The sequence below is a fragment of the Erythrolamprus reginae genome, chromosome 2, assembly GCF_031021105.1.
Source record: "Erythrolamprus reginae isolate rEryReg1 chromosome 2, rEryReg1.hap1, whole genome shotgun sequence".
NCBI lineage: Eukaryota > Metazoa > Chordata > Lepidosauria > Squamata > Dipsadidae > Erythrolamprus > Erythrolamprus reginae.
The window spans coordinates 64,149,472-64,165,472 of NC_091951.1; the positions used below are offsets into that span (position 1 = coordinate 64,149,472).

At 39.6% G+C, this 16,001-nt stretch overlaps 1 long non-coding RNA gene across 4 annotated transcripts in view; it reads right to left on the bottom strand.

The window, feature by feature from the left end:
* Positions 1 to 2,526: 2,526 nt before the first annotated feature.
* LOC139160417 (uncharacterized) overlaps positions 2,527 to 16,001 on the bottom strand; it is a 77,489-nt gene continuing 64,014 nt past the window's right edge. For 3 of the 4 annotated variants that reach the window (XR_011557941.1, XR_011557940.1, XR_011557939.1), the window contains 2 exons: positions 4,079 to 4,214; positions 2,527 to 2,733 (listed from right to left, as the gene is read on the bottom strand). This is a non-coding gene — a long non-coding RNA (uncharacterized lncRNA). Of the gene's footprint in view, positions 2,734 to 4,069; positions 4,215 to 16,001 lie in introns of all 4 variants that reach the window. The other variant, XR_011557942.1, reaches the window with a different exon arrangement.

Below are 16,001 nucleotides of genomic sequence, written 5' to 3' on the forward strand. Positions count from 1 at the left end.
TTTCATTCACTCAACACCTTTTGTATTTTTAGTTTGGAATCTGATTACTGCCACTCCTGCTGAGAGGCTCACCTTAATTATTCCCGCAGGAAAGCAAAATTCATGCTCTAAATGAGCTGGCTTGCATCACACAACTTACTCTTTCTTTCAATTCTACAGTATGTATTTTTAGCATCTTTGCTAACTGAGAGCAAAGTGCAAATTTGTCAGCTGTTTGAGAGCAGGAAATTGTTATGCAAACTATATCTATGCAGTTTTTCCCATTATAATTGTGTGATTGAGAAAGAGAGACAGACAATATCGAGCCATATCCTGATCTTGGAGACCAACTCATATGTGATAACAGAGGAAAACATGAAAAACGTGGAATGAGTATTATTATTATTATTATTATTATTATTATTATTATTATTATTATTGAATCCAAACACAGTTTTATAATGGTAAAGAGAAAAGAAGCCAACAGAAAATGTCCTTACAAATCAGGAAAGCACTGGAACTCCAAAGAGATACACAAAGGCAATTGTTCATACATAAACACAGGATCCTCAATGCCAAATGAGGCTGTTGCTAACATACACCAACCTCCCACGAGTCTTCAAGACTGCTGGGCCACGAGCCAGGAACAAAAACGCTGAGAGAAAATGCAGATAACAGCAACTCCACTGTGATAACACTCCACGCTGCCGAAAGAGTTTGCCTGCCTTATAAACCCTTCCCTGCTAATGAGGACCACACCCAACCCCCTGGTGTTCCTCATTCAATGCTGATAATATCTCTTCAGTTGCTGCCTCCTTTGATCTATGCATCTCTGTCGCATACTAATGATAGCTTGTGCGTCGTCATCCAATGCCTCCAAGGACTCCAAAAAATCCAAGAGCCCTTCCCCAGGGCTCCCATGCCTTTCTTCCTCGTCACATTCCTGACTGTAATCTCCCCTGTCTGGCTGCCAAGAACTCTCCTCTTCGTTCTCAGCCTCCCCCGGGCATGGAGCCAGCAGAGACGCAGCTGGTCTTTGATCTGACTCAGGCTGAACCACAACACTATTGTTATTGTTACTGTTACTGTTACTGTTACTGTTACTGTTATTGTTATTGATTAGATTTGTATGCCACCCTTCTCCGAAGACTCGGGATGGCTCACAAGACACAATATAAAACAATGCAACAACAAATCTAATTAATTAAAAAGTTACAAACTAAATGTATGTTGCAATGAAAGTAAGGACTCCATTGAAGCTTTGATAATAAGAATTGTGGAAAGTCGAGTAGAAGCACCTGGAGATGAAGATTCAGGTAGTCCTAGACTCACAACCATTTGTTTTGAAACAACTTGAACTTATACCACCACCAAAAAAAGTGACTTACAACTAATCCTTACAGTTATGACCATCAGAGCATTCCCATCATCATATGATCACAATTAGGGTGCCTGGAAACTAGTATGTAGTTATAATGGTTGTAATTTCTTAGGGTCCCATGGGTACTTGTTGTGGCTCACCTGCTGCCAGTTAAGCCAGCGGCAGACTCAGATAATGAGGAAGTTGGAGAAGAACTTGGGCCAGCTCTGGAATATGGAGAAGGCTCTGAAGGATGCATTGTGTCGGACACAGAGCTAGAACCAGGATCATCAGACATTTCCCAGCCACCAGATAGACAGCTGCCTTTGGAGGCTGAGATAAGTAAGGAGGAAGAACAGCTGGGGTCTGTTCCATATACACAGAGCTGTTAGGAGAGAACAAATGAGGACATAGAGTTGACTTGGGAAGCAAGGCTCACATGGATGCTGAATGGTTCCTCCCTCATTAAGGAATAAATGATTGTTGTAGGAGATAACAGTTCGTTTTTCTGAAGATTTTGGCTCATTGTGTATAGTACCACAAAGACTGCTAGCCAGAACTTATTTTTCAGCCTTTCGTCCAGGAGCTTGAGGCCTTGAAATTATCACAAGTAACTGATAAAGTCTGTATTGAAGTTAATTCCTTGAAGGACTAATGCCTTAGTAGGTGAATTAAATTAATTTACAAGAGGTAAATAAAAAATGATCCCATAAAAAGAAAGGCAACCAAAAGAACTATATGCAAACAAAAGCAAGTAAAAACCCCTGGAGAAAAACAAAATAAAGCATTGTGTGCATTGTTCAATGGACTGTTAAGTTGGCCATACCCGCCTAGTCACATGGCCACCTAGTCACACCCTCCCAGTCGGTCCACCACCACCCCCTCCTCACAGTCTGAATGACCCTGAATTGATCCCCTGTTTTAAAAAATGTGAGAGGTGATGTGGGATTTGTTCTCCGAACTTCACAGAATCTTAGCTAGAGGTTCTCCCAAACCCCTGCAAACCCCCAGCAGCTCACTCCTGGATATAATGGAAATGTGAGAAAAAAATAAACTGCTTAAGTAAATGAATAACCATTAAGTAGTCAGTCAGGCATTCTCTTCCTTAGCAGCAAAAGAAGACATTTGTCCTCAGCAAGGAAGAGAGACACTTGTGTAGAATTTATTTATTTATTTATTATTTATTACTTAGATTTGTATGCCGCCCCTCTCCGAAGACTCTTTCTTGTAGAAAGAACACTCTTTCTTGTAGAAAGCAATGAGCCTAGAAACAGAACTGGAGATATTCCTAGGTGATTATCTTTTGAGTGATGCTAAAAGATCAAGTAGCATGCAGTGGAAGCACATCAAGTCCTACAAGCCTACTTTGAAATAGCAGTAACGAGGCTTGGTACCTAAATAAAAAAAGAGAAACATTTCAAATATCCTCAAATATTGTTATTCTGTTATTTTATTTACTATAAAGTTGTAGTATTTATGGGATCCCCAGTGTATACGCCCTATTGAGGAGATGGGCAGCATGTACATTGAGTGAGTGAGTGAGTGAATGAGTGAAACAAACTATCTAAAAAACAAATATAAAATATAACCAATCTATATGTAGAAAACTTTGGACTCTGCATTGTAGATTGAATGATGGTATGCTATCAAATTAGTATAGATTCTTAGCAAATATATAAACACATATTGTCTATAACAATCTGTTCCTAACTAGATCCTTCCAATGAGCACACATTACCTCTGATCTCAGCTCTCCACAGTAGCAATTTCAAAATATATTTTATGGTTGTAGGGAAAGCAGGGCTCACAGTCTGGGCATGCCTGCCAGTCATCATAGAGCCAGTAGTGATCACAGTGTGAGCCTTCACCCACTGGATGCCGCCATTTGGGTTCTTTTACCCTCTGTGTATGCACAAAGTATTCTGCACATGTGCAGATGGTAAAAGAACCCAAATGGTGGTGTCTGGGTGGGTGGGTGAAGCCTTGCACTATGATCATTACCGGCTCGACAATGACTGGCAGGCAGGGGTGGGCTATTGCCTGGACAGTGAGGTAGCGAAAATGGAGCTCCACCCGAGAGCACCCAATTTGCACTGAAAAATGTTGAAAGAAAATGCTGTGAATTCTGCATAAGCCATGCCCACAGTGTGGTAGTAAACGTTTTGGTAGCCCTTCACTTCTGGCAGGTATACCTGAACCAGGAACATTTCACCCGAAAGGAAAGGGTATGGGTGGAATTGAGAAAAGGAGATTACTGAGATGCAAAACGATGTCCATTTTAACTTTTAGTTTTGAAAACAACAATTACATTGCCAATGTCTCCCATTTTTATTGCATCTGGTCATTTTGTAAAGCAACTGTAATGGCACATTCCCAGGACTCTGGGGCATATGGGGGCTTTGACTCCTGCCCACTCTGTTATAAATGAGCCAGATACAAACATAATTTTCTAGAATATCCTTTTGCTTCTGTGTATTTCCTTTCTAATATCTTTCCCCTTTCTCAGTGAGATAAACAATAAGGAAATGTCTTTCCAAAAGAAATCTAGAAATATAAGAAAACTGGACATTATGACTATAGCACTCAACAGTAACTGATCAGCTACAAAACAAAAAAAATTAATGTGTAACCCAATATTTGAATCACAGCAGCTACATTTCTTGAAGCCGCTGCTTTCTTTCTACAATTAAAATCAGGCCAAGACATACAGACAAAAAGATTATACTTAACCTTCCTTACCAAACCGATCTCTTCTTTTTCTGCTGAGACCTAGTCTGTCAGCTGAAACTTATTTTTAAATATTACTCTCCAGATGTGAAAGGTGAGCAAAATATGTGTCCACTGGAACTGATTCAGCACTCATATTCACTGACCTCTAAGAAAAAGAGAAGGACATATTCAGAAGTGAGGTTCATCCTAATACCCTATGCGCTGTCAGCATTCAAGACAAGAAGACATTCTTATCTACACTTAAGAATAATGTTTTCTGCCTGAACTTAAGACAGGTTGATTGGAAATATATCCCACTTAATTCAGTGAAAAGGATGAACTCCTATTGGATATTCAAGTCTGTATTTTGGATATAAATCCTAAGTGGCAACCTAGGGTGCCAAGATTGCAGAGAAACTTCAATTTCCTCTTGTTCTGAGACACAATCACAGTATTTCCTGATAATGAATTCTGAGACATGAGTTCAAAATGCAAAAAAGTTCAAAATCTAATAGTTCAAAATGCAAAAAAGAAAAAGAAGAACCAATACTTACATGTTTCTTTTTTATGCATTAATATTCTACTGTATTGAAATATGTATATTAGGTAAATGAGCAGCATCCTAATGTGTCCTGCACTCTTGAGGGTCCTTAACATAAGCTGCCAATGGAAGTGTGCCAGGGTTCTGACCAATGCTCTAATTAAATCATGAGCCTCAAGCCAAGTTTCAAAATAAATCCATATAAAGCCCTTCATGGCACCGGATTATCTCAGGGACCGCCTTCTGCTGCACGAATCCCAGCGACCAGTTAGGTCCCACAGAATGGGTCTTCTCCGGGTCCCGTCAACTAAACAATGCTGCTTGGTGGGACCCAGGGGAAGAGCCTTCTCTGTGGCGGCCCCGGCCCTCTGGAACCAACTCCCCCCAGAGATTAGAATTGCCCACATCCTCCTTGCCTTTCGTAAGCTACTTAAAACCCACCTCTGCCGCCAGGCATGGGGGAATTGAGATACGCTTTCCCCCTAGGCCTTTACAATTTTATGCATGGTATATCTGTATGTATGTTTGATTTTTTTATTATAATGGGTTTTAATTGTTTTTAGTATTGGATTATTGTTATATGCTGTCTTATTATTGCTGTTAGCTGCCCCGAGTCTCCGGAGAGGGGCGGCATACAAATAAAATAAAATAAAATAAAATAAAATAAAATAAAATAAAATAAAGTAAAGTAAAGAAGTAAAGTAAAGTAAAGTAAAGTAAAGTAAAGTAAAATAAAATAAAATAAAATAAAATAATAAAATAAAATAATAAAAAAATAAATAAAATAAAATAAAATAAAATAAATATAAAATAAAATAAAAAAATAAAATAAAATAAAATAATAAAAATAAATAAAAATAAAATAAAATAAAATAATAAATAAATTTTGGCAAGAACCAAATGAAGCCAACTCTGACCTCACTTAATTGGCTCTGACCCTATTTTCACCTCCCCCCAAGGTGTGTCATCCGTCACATTCCCCGACAAAGCAATTTCGTGGATTGTAGAAGTCACTCCTTCCAGTCACTGTGGATCACCCTAGAGATGACCTTGAGGTGGCTGGTTGGAATGTGCTTTGTTTAGACTGAAATGCAAGTTCCTTGATGTAGCTGCGAGGCTCAATTTCCCACCTCTCTGCATATCGCAACCCGAGACCAGATCAGGAATGCTTCGTGAGGTGACATGATGTATATATCAATTACATCATTCATTATTATCTTCTTTGGGTTATTTCTTATATTTACTGCACTGGGATCTTTTCTTTTCTTTTTAATTTCAGAAAATCTAGGAAATAGAAGTTGAACTACGTAAAATAATTTAAAGAATGGAAAAGCCAGGAGTCTCTATTTGGATGAAGGAGAGTGGGAAAGCTTCTGTGTCTGCAATGTTCTGCTCCATTCATCAAAATGACAGAAGCAGTGCTGCATCTTTGCATCAAATACTCTGCCACTTTGGGACAAGAGTGTGATGCAACAATGGACATACTAAAGGATCCTGCCTTAATCAGACACATTGACTGCATCCCTGTTTCTGGGCTTTGTTGGTGTATTTCTCTGAGCAGGAGGAACAAAAATAGGACCCAGCAAAGCAGCATGAAGCTGTACTATGACTGCTATTCAGTATGGCAGAATTCCCTAAATTTCTAGATTAAATGTGCACACGTATTATGGTTCGCTTGCATCCTGCACAAATAGTTATGGACTCAGAGGATGTAGAGACTGTATAGGCACAGTTCAGGCATGTTCCTGGCACCTGAGAGTGATAGTGAAGAAGATATGGGGTCAGAGGTTGAACAACAACCAGGGCCTCTGAACTTCCTGGGATGAGTGACTCAGCAATTCCTGTGAGGAATGACTTTGCACTTCCTGGGATGAGTGCCTCAGGAGAAGAGGAGGAGCCTCTTCTGGATGCGAACGTGTACAGGGCATCTAAGAGACACGAATGGTTTGCTAAGAGGAGATTTACCCATGAGTAGTACTGTTCACTATTGGGTCACACCCTCACCCTATTTAAGTGTAAGGCATGTTCTGCCTCATTGCAGAGAACAATGTAGAGTCGCTTCGAGAAGGGCGGCATAAATGTCTAACAAACAAACAAACAAACAAACAAACAAACAAACAAAAATTCATCATGGAAAGATCTTGTATCAGATACTGGATTCAGCTTGTGTTTTAAAAGAACACATTCTTGCCTTTGCTAATGAGCTCCAGCTTTGCATTTAGTGTCTGTCTTCGACGGTTCTGAAATTTTGCTTCACTGAGTAATTATAGCTGTGTTTATCGTATGTCTGGGACGCGGACCAACTGATAAGACTTTGCTAGAACTGTTTCTCCTTTTGAAAATACTTTATGAAAGACTCTTAAAAGATTGAGATTGTTGTACATATGAAATTATTTTATTTGCTACTTCTAATGTGCATCTGACTTCTGGGATTCGGGGCTAAGACAGAACAACAGGTGTCCTATTAATTTCTGTCCTTTAATGCCTCCAGATTTTACAAATAGATCTGAATTGGGCTTCCCCACTCATTCCATCAGGAGGGGCATGCTGGTACAGATCCCATCAGCCAAAGTATTGCCTATGCAGATTCTCAGTCATCCAGATCATGGTTATCCCAAAAAGTGTTTTCAAGAGGCAACTTGACTTCCTGGTTGTTGTTTTTTTAAAAAAATTAGATGGCCTCTGTGTCAAAATTGAACAATCCTCTCTCAATAGGGGAGGAAGGATACGGCATCATTTATCTCCAATCTACAACACAGCAGTTCCAAGAAGGCTGCATGCTCAGTTGTACTACTCAGGTGACTGTGACAATATAGATAACCTCCAGGTGGCCTCAATGACTCTCTTAAAGAGTGGTCACAGAACAATTATTTGCATTTTTATATTGCACTAAATACGTTTTATCTTTAAAAAATGCATATTAGTGGTCCATGGGATTTAAAATTATGAATTTAGTGGTCCCTGAATTCCAAAAGGTTGGTGACCCCTGCTCTGAAAGAATTATCAGCTGTCTGCAAGGAGTATAAGTCCTTCCCTTCCCTATCATCCAGTCAGAGCTGAAGAAGCTTCTTGGATGAGAAGCAAAATGTCTTCAAAGAAAAAAACCCAAAAGTTCAGTTGCCTCTTCAAAAAGCACCTTTGAGACAGCCCAAGAATTGTGGTAGCTGTTGTCCAGAAGAAAATCCTTTTCTGCTGTGGCTCCCACCCTTTGGAAGATTGTTCACCTCAAGGTGAGATATGTCCCCACCAGGGGTGGGCCACCATTCCGGGCACTACTGAAATGGGCCAGGAGTGCACACACACACATGCACATTTGCCCGGTGTAAGATTCAGCTTTTGCACATGCGCAGAAGCCAAATCTCGCACGAGAACGTGCATGTGTGAGATTTCTGGGGTTTTCCGCTTCTGCACGTGTGCAAAAAGACCCGAAAGTAGGACAAAATAAGGTAAGTGATCACTGCTTCCGCTTCCCACTCTTGCCACTGCTTCTTCCTCTCGCCGCTGTTTCCCCCTCTCACCATCACTTCCCTCTCTCGCTGCCACTTTCCCTGTTTGCCACTGCTTCCCTCTCTCACTGCTGCTTCCCCGCTCACTGCCGCTTCCCCCACTCACCACCGCTTCCCTGTTCGCTGCTGCTGCCCCCACAAAAAATAGTATTTTTTTACCAGAATCACGCATGCACAGTGCATGCACACCTGGCGGCAATGAAGTGAAGCTACACACTCCATTGCTGCCACTGGAATGGCGTTCCCACTGTTCCAACCCATAGCCCATCCCTGTCCCCCATCCTCTTGGGCTTTTGAAAGACCCTGAAAACTTGGTTCTGCTAATTGACTTGGGTCTCAATGGGGTAGTTTTATTCTTAGCAAAAATAACAGTGTTGGAAGGGACATTGGTGGTCCTTTAATCCAACCCCTGGTCAAGCAGGGGATCTTACACCATTTCAGACAAGTGGCTTTCCGATCTCTTTTTTTAAAACGTCTAGTGTTGAAGCACCCACAATTTCTGGAGCAAGCCATTCCATTTGTTCATTGTCCTCACTGTCAGGAAATTTCTTTTTAGTAATAGGAGAAATGGAGATAGCTAGTAGATTAGCAAAATATATAATCTCCGCCCCATCTATGTATTGGTTCTTTTCCTACATTTTGTTGTTAATTTTAAAAGTTTTAGTTTTCAATGCCTAATGTTTTAATCTTTTAATTTTCTAATTGCAATATACTGTTGTATAACACACAATAATATCTGGCAACCTATATTTGATGATTCCCAAATAGTGCCTCTCTCCTGGTAGTCAGTCTAACTGAAAATATTACACAGAGTGTAGAATTAATAAAAAAGAGCAGTGCCCATCTCACCCAGCCCCAATTGCTAGTGGTGGAAGTAGTGGAAATTATTTAAATTCCTGTAGATGGGAGCATAACATCTGTATCTGTCTATCTGTGAGGTTAGGGAAAGTAGATAATATATATACATTTCTGATGTACTCTATAGATCTTGGAACTAATTTTAATAATTCAATGTGCAGCTAATTATATTGTATATGTAATTTCCAGATTTCTGTCCTTTCGTCCCAGATTTACATATTTATTTATTTATTATTGTATGTATGTATGTATGTATGTATGTATGTATGTATGTATGTATGTATTTATTTATTTGTCAAAACATGTACAAGATAATATAAATATAAACATAAAATAAGCAAAATAGGTACAGGTAAATTTGGAAATTAGGACAATAACACTTATGCATCCCCCTTACATATCTCTTAAATATGGGGTGAGTTCAACTGTAGACAGTCTTAAGGTTAAATCTTTTGTGGTTTGGGGAAGATTATTTTTTGTTTTGTTTTGATTTGGTTTATGGTGAGATAGAGAGACACACAAGTATATAAATGTAGCTATGGCTAAAGAATTGTCATGAAACATTACATGCAATAATATTAAAACTTTTAACACAAAAGAGTTGCACTTAAAATTTAATCATAAATCATAAAAATAATCATAAAAATACTTTTGAGATATTCTGAATGAGAAAAACTTTCAAATAATCTGATTTTTTAAGAGAGCACCATAAAAGCATAGTCATGGAGAATAGAAATACATCCATACCTGGCTTCAATGCTCACTCAATTGTTTCTGCCTTTAAAAATTCACTATTTCTGGGAATTGAGAAAGATATTTGGTGATGTGTGGTAACAAGTCTATCTTTCAATAGGCTTATCTTTCAACAGTACAAAGCACTATGTTTTCAGAAAAAACATGGGTTTTGATGCTTTGTGGTACATATTTCATGAAGCAAGATATATCCACCTGAAATCCCTAGCTAGAGTTCAGGGAAACAGTTGTATATAAACATCATCCTTGCCAATTGTCCTAAATATTTAGGTTAACAAGTTGAGAGATGAAAAGAAACATAAAATTCAGTTCAAATCAAATATTTATTGCTCTCTAGGACCAACATAATAATAATAATAATAATAATAACAACAACAACAACAACAACAACAACAACAACAACGGACCGAATTCTGAAGCATAACACACCAGACATCCTGATTGTGGAGAAAAAGAAAGTATGGATCATCGACATCACAATTCCAGGGGACAGCAGAATTGAGGAGAAGCACTAGAGAAATTAGCGAAATATGAAGATCTAAAAATTGAGCTGCAACGACTCTGGCATAAGCCAATGAAAATGGTCCCAGTGGTACTTGGCACGCTGGGCGCAGTGCCAAAGGATCTCAGCAGACATTTGAAAACCATCGGAATTGACAAAATCTCCATCTGCCAATTGCAAAAGGCCGCTTTACTTGGATCGGCAAACATAATTCGCCGCTACATCACGCAGTCTTGGTGCTTGGAAAGTGCCCAACTGGTGATGAAACACAAAATCCAGCATACTGATCTTGTTTGCTGTGTTGTATTGACATAATAATAATAATAATAATAATAATAATAATAATAATAATAATAATAATAATATAACAACAAACAACAGACAACAAACAACGACAACTATTATTATTATTGTTGTTGTTATTATCATAATCATAATCATAATCATCATCATTATCATCATCATCATTGATGCTGTGGCACAGATGATCCACTTGAACTTGTGCCAGAACTATAATCTACCAGTGGCAAAGAACTGGTGGGATCATAAGCCCGAAAAAGTGGTCGAAAATGAGCAAGTAAAACTACTGTGGGACTTATGACTTCAGACTGACTGAATTTTGAAACATAATACCACAAACATCATGATTGTGGAGAAAAAGAAAGTATGGATAATTGGTATCGCAATCCCAGGGGACAGCAGAATTGAGGAGAAGTGGCTAGAGAAAATTGTGAAATATGAAGATCTAAAAATCAAGCTGCAACGACTCTGGCATAAGCCAGTGAAAGTGGTGCCAGTGATCCTTGGCATGCTGGGCGCAGTGCCAAAGGATCTCAGTGGACATTTGAAAACCATTGAAATTGACAAAATCTCCATCTATCAATTGCAAAAGGCCATTTTACCGAAATCGACACACATAATTTGCTGCTACATCACACAGTCCTAGGTGCTTGGGAAGCACTCGACTGGTGATGAAACACGAAATCCAGCATAGTGATCTCGTTTGCTGTGTTGTATAGTTGAAATAAAAATGATAATGATAACAATAACAATAATGATAATAAAAACACCAATAGTGCTAAGATCTAAATTAAAAACCATGAGTTTAAAATTAATTACATGAATATTGAAATCATACATAGACTAATACAGTTTCAATATACTTCTAAAGCGTGATATGAGAATGATCTAGTTGTGACATGTGCTGCCCATTGATACCCAGGATTGATTATGCTGAACTGATTGACAGGACGGATGTCATATACTGTATGTGTCCCTCCTGAACTTATGATAAAAGCTATGTTGAATGTGGCACACAGAAGGAATGTACCATTTTTTGGTCAAGGGTATACAAACTTAACTTAATTTGTTCCAGCAATGAGAAGCCCTTTTTAAAAAAGGCATCCTTTCTTTTCCAAAATTTAACTCTGTATAGTCTAAATAAAAAGAAACTTAAAAGAAATGGCTTGACTTGATACATTATGCCCCAGATTGACATCCATCTTATTTAAACTTAAATGTATTTTTAACTATTGTTGGAAGAAATGTCCATCTGGATTCAATTCCAAGTGGGGAGAAAGACACTGGAAACATGATGGCTGATAGGAAATATGGTTTTTAATGGTGGATGGGACCTCATGGTGTGTGTGTGAAACAGAGAGAGGGGGGGATAGGGAGAGGGAAAGGGAGAGGGAGAGAGAGATTTATACCCTCTGATTGGCTTAGAATTTAAGCTTGTATTCTGATTGGTTGCCAGACTCCCATGGGACCATGCAGTAACTTTGTAGGTTGTCTTTTTAGTCCCAGGATTGGTTGAGCCTTCCTGGGTGATGCAATCCTCGGGTGCCATGTGGTGATTTCTGTTGCTAGATGGGTAGAGGGCTAATCCTACCTTCATTGGATCTTGGGTGAGGGCATTTACTTATGAACAGACCTAGCTATCTTTTTATCTCTTAAGTGCTGACATCTGCTATGGGCTAATGTGGAGGGTGGGGGCTATTGTGAGTCTGCTTCCTGCCTAAAAAAAAATCACGTTTCTCCATGCAGAGAATATCCTACCTTTTTAATATTTCCTAGAATATTTCATTCTTCTACGAGAGGAGTGGGTGCTAACTTCCTACACTATGTACAAGTGGAAAATTAACAGACCAGGTAGTTATAATTTCTAAACAAAAATTATAATCTAAACAAAAAGAAAAAAACCACATGTTTTCTTTCTGAAAATATATTGCATGGGGATTTATAAAAGCAAAGGATTGTGACAATACAATAAGCAACATTTTTTTAAAACATAAGTGAGTTTTGTTTAGGTGCATCAGAAAATTCAGTGCTTCAGAAGCTGAGTATGAGAAATAAGCAGTAGAGGTCACTGTTTCAATATGGAATGAAAGTCCCTCAGTTCCAGTTTCTTTCATGGATTGCCCTGGCCAATCATATACTAACCTGTAAAAATCAGTCATTTGCTCTTCCTATCTCTTCATAGAAATGACAGAAACAGACACCATTGTTTTTCTATAGATTATTAATAACAAGCATCCAATTTTCAAAGGCTTTCAATATTTATTTCAGACAATGTATTAGACTACAAATCAGGACACAGTGAGTTCTAGACCTGTCATGGACACAAAGCCAGTTGGGTGACCTTGGGCCAGTCATTTCGAGTAAAAGTATTCCTCAAAGTCCCAATTTATTGTTAGAGCCATGTTGATACATCTGAATGAAACCCAAATCTGTAGTCCTCCGGGTTTCACCACCCAGTTGAAGTTCAAGTCCTTGCCCTCACACCCACAAATCCACCCATCTCCTTCTGTGCAGGTGCAGAGGTGCAGAGACAAAGGATGACCTTGGCTTTCTAAAAAGAATTTGGTATGGCTACATATTGACAGCCTCATACAATTCCCTCCCATTTTCCCACAGTAGAAAATGCATAGTAGAATAGTATAAACCCAAGGATCCCAAGTAAAATGGTTTTGGCCTGACACTCTCAACCATAAGAAGCATGCAATAACTCTAACCACTTCTGAAAAAATTTGCCAAGAACTAAGGAGAAATTTCCTGACACTTAGAACAATTAATCAGTGGAACAGCTTGCCTCCAGAAGTTGTGAATGCTCCAACACTGGAAGTTTTTAGGAAGAGGTTGGATAACCACTTGTCTGAAGTGGTGTTTGGTTTCCTGCCTAAGACGGGAGTTGGACTAGAAGTCCAAGGGGCATGAGTGGAAAAAACTGAGGGTGATAGCCAATATTGGCTAGTAAATGGGTCATTTGAGTGGAGGGAAATTTGTGCTGGGAATTATTAAAGACAAACTCCACAACTGCTAAGTACTCCACCAATTCTCCCTGTTGCTGATTGACAAAGCAGCACAGATATTGCTCTAATATTCCAATTACGTTCTCAGTCTCACTGTCAGGTTCAGGGTGATGATAAACAGATCTTGATGTCTAAGGCTGTCATCAGCCCTTTCCAAAACTGGGCCTCTCTGCCTGACAGGACCCTATCCAGTAGGCCATTAGCCAAAAGACATGTTGGATGAACATGTGGGTGGTGGCGCAAGCTGTCAGCAATCTTTGACAGGGGATGAAATGTGCCATCTTGGTTAATATGTCCACCACCACCACAAAAATTGTCATGAAGCCAGACAATGGGGATAAATCCATTAGAACGTTCATAGAGATGGCACCCCATGGTCTTTGGGGTGTTGGCAAGGGCTGAAGCAGTCCAGGGAAGCTCCCATGGCTGACTAGCCCTGCTGGCAGTGTATGCAGTACGTCACATAAATCTAGACATTGTGGTGGAGTCGAGGCCACCAGAAGGTCCACGACACTAAATTGAGGGCCTTAAAAAGACTGAAATGTCCCTCCGTGGGGTTGTTTTCACACTGAGACAGGATAAGACCCCGAAGCGACCCCAATGGTACATTATTATTATTATTTATTAGACTTGTATGCTGCCCCTTTCTGAGGACCTGGAGATAAAGTCTCTCTCAATACCTCAGGAAGTCATCAGTAAATGTCCAGGGAGAATCATGGCTATCTCATGCTTCTACTGATTGACATATGTGCCCTGCCATTCTGCCTCCCATATCTGAGTCCGTAAGTCAACAGGTTCCTGGATGACAGCAAATGGCTCAACGGGCCAAATAGTCCAAGGTGGAAGTGGGTCCTTGACTTGGACATACTCAGGATTTTTGGAGAGCACATCCAATTGTTGGTTGCACCCTCTAGGGATGTAAGTCACTTTGAAGTTGAAGCGGGGAAAAAAGAAAGACCACCAAATCTGACATTGGTTGTGTTTCCGTGCAGTCTGCAGAAACTCCAGATTCTTGTGATCCATCCTGACTTTTATCTGATGTCAGGCCTCTTTGAGGTGATGTCTCCAGGTCTCAAATGGCCAATAGCTCTTTTTCCCAGATAGTGTGATTGCGCTCAGAAGGATTCAACTTTCAGGAATAATATGTGCAAGGGAAAAGAGTACCATCAGACACATAAGCCTGGAGTAGAACCACTCCAACGGACATGCCCAACACATCCACTTTTACGGTTTTGTGTGTGCTCAGTCCTAGATTGTTCCAGTTGCACCATGAGGCTAATTGATCCACCTCCCATCTGTATGCGGTTTCATCATTGTCTTGAATGAGACCAATCACTGTTGTATAATCTGCAAATTGCAGTAGTTTAACAAATGGATTGTTGGAGAGGCAGTCATTGGTATATGGAGAGAAGAGAAGTAGTAAGAGTACACAGCCTTGTGGGGGCCCTGTGCTAATTGTACAGGTATCTTTTGCCTAGCTTCACCTGCTGTCGAATGCTGAACTAAAGTCTACAAAGTGGACCCTTGCATAGGCCTTTGGTGATTCAAGATTTGCTTGGTGTACAAATTGCAGAGGGTCTGACAGTGGATCTATGATGGTTTTCAAGTAGGACATCACTAGCCTTTCAAAGGTTTTCATAACTATAGATGTTAGAGCAACTAGTCTGTAGTCATTCAGTTCCTTGATGGAGACCTTTTTAGGCATTGGCTTCCTACTGTGCTAAAATCTCCACAACAACCTCATCTCTGTCAGAATCAGTTGTTAGCTACACAGACCACTGGCGGGCCCCAACAAGATCATTTGTGCTAAGATGTATAATAGCATCAACTTCACAATCTTCACTGACATTCTTGACTATCTTAATTGTCTCTGCTGGCAATAGCACCTGGCAGACACCTGACCTCTTTCAAAATCTCCATATCCTTTCCTAAATTTACATCCCTTAGAATTGAATCACCAATCAGAAGCAGCAAGGTATTTCTTTTTGGATACCTTGCTGCTCTTGTGTGACTGTTGTGTAATACCTGATTCACACTTTCCCCTCTCCAAAGTAAGTTCTTCATCTCGGACCACGATCCCCTGCTAATTTGAGTTATCATTATCACAAATACCTTGACCTGTCACTTTAGTGTCCTTATTAAGGTCAGCAAGGGCACTGTATCTATTATGCTGGGAGACAGCAAAAGCTTTGTGTTTATAGTTCACAGCTCTCACCTTGCCAGATCCCATGGTTGTTCATATTGCCCTTCTCCTACAGGATCTTTATGGTAGAGGTGCTGATAGTGTGGCAGCTCAATAGAGTTAAATGGCTGAATTGGTTCCCTAGTTTCTGCTTGGAGAGCACAAATTAAAGATTCTAGATAGGTCAGCTGTCCACATAGACGAGTAATTTGTTTACAAAGAGGACAGTATCCAAATTTGAAAAGAGTACTTCGAAACACAACTGAAAAATAAGTATTGCACTGAACTAAGCCAGTCATT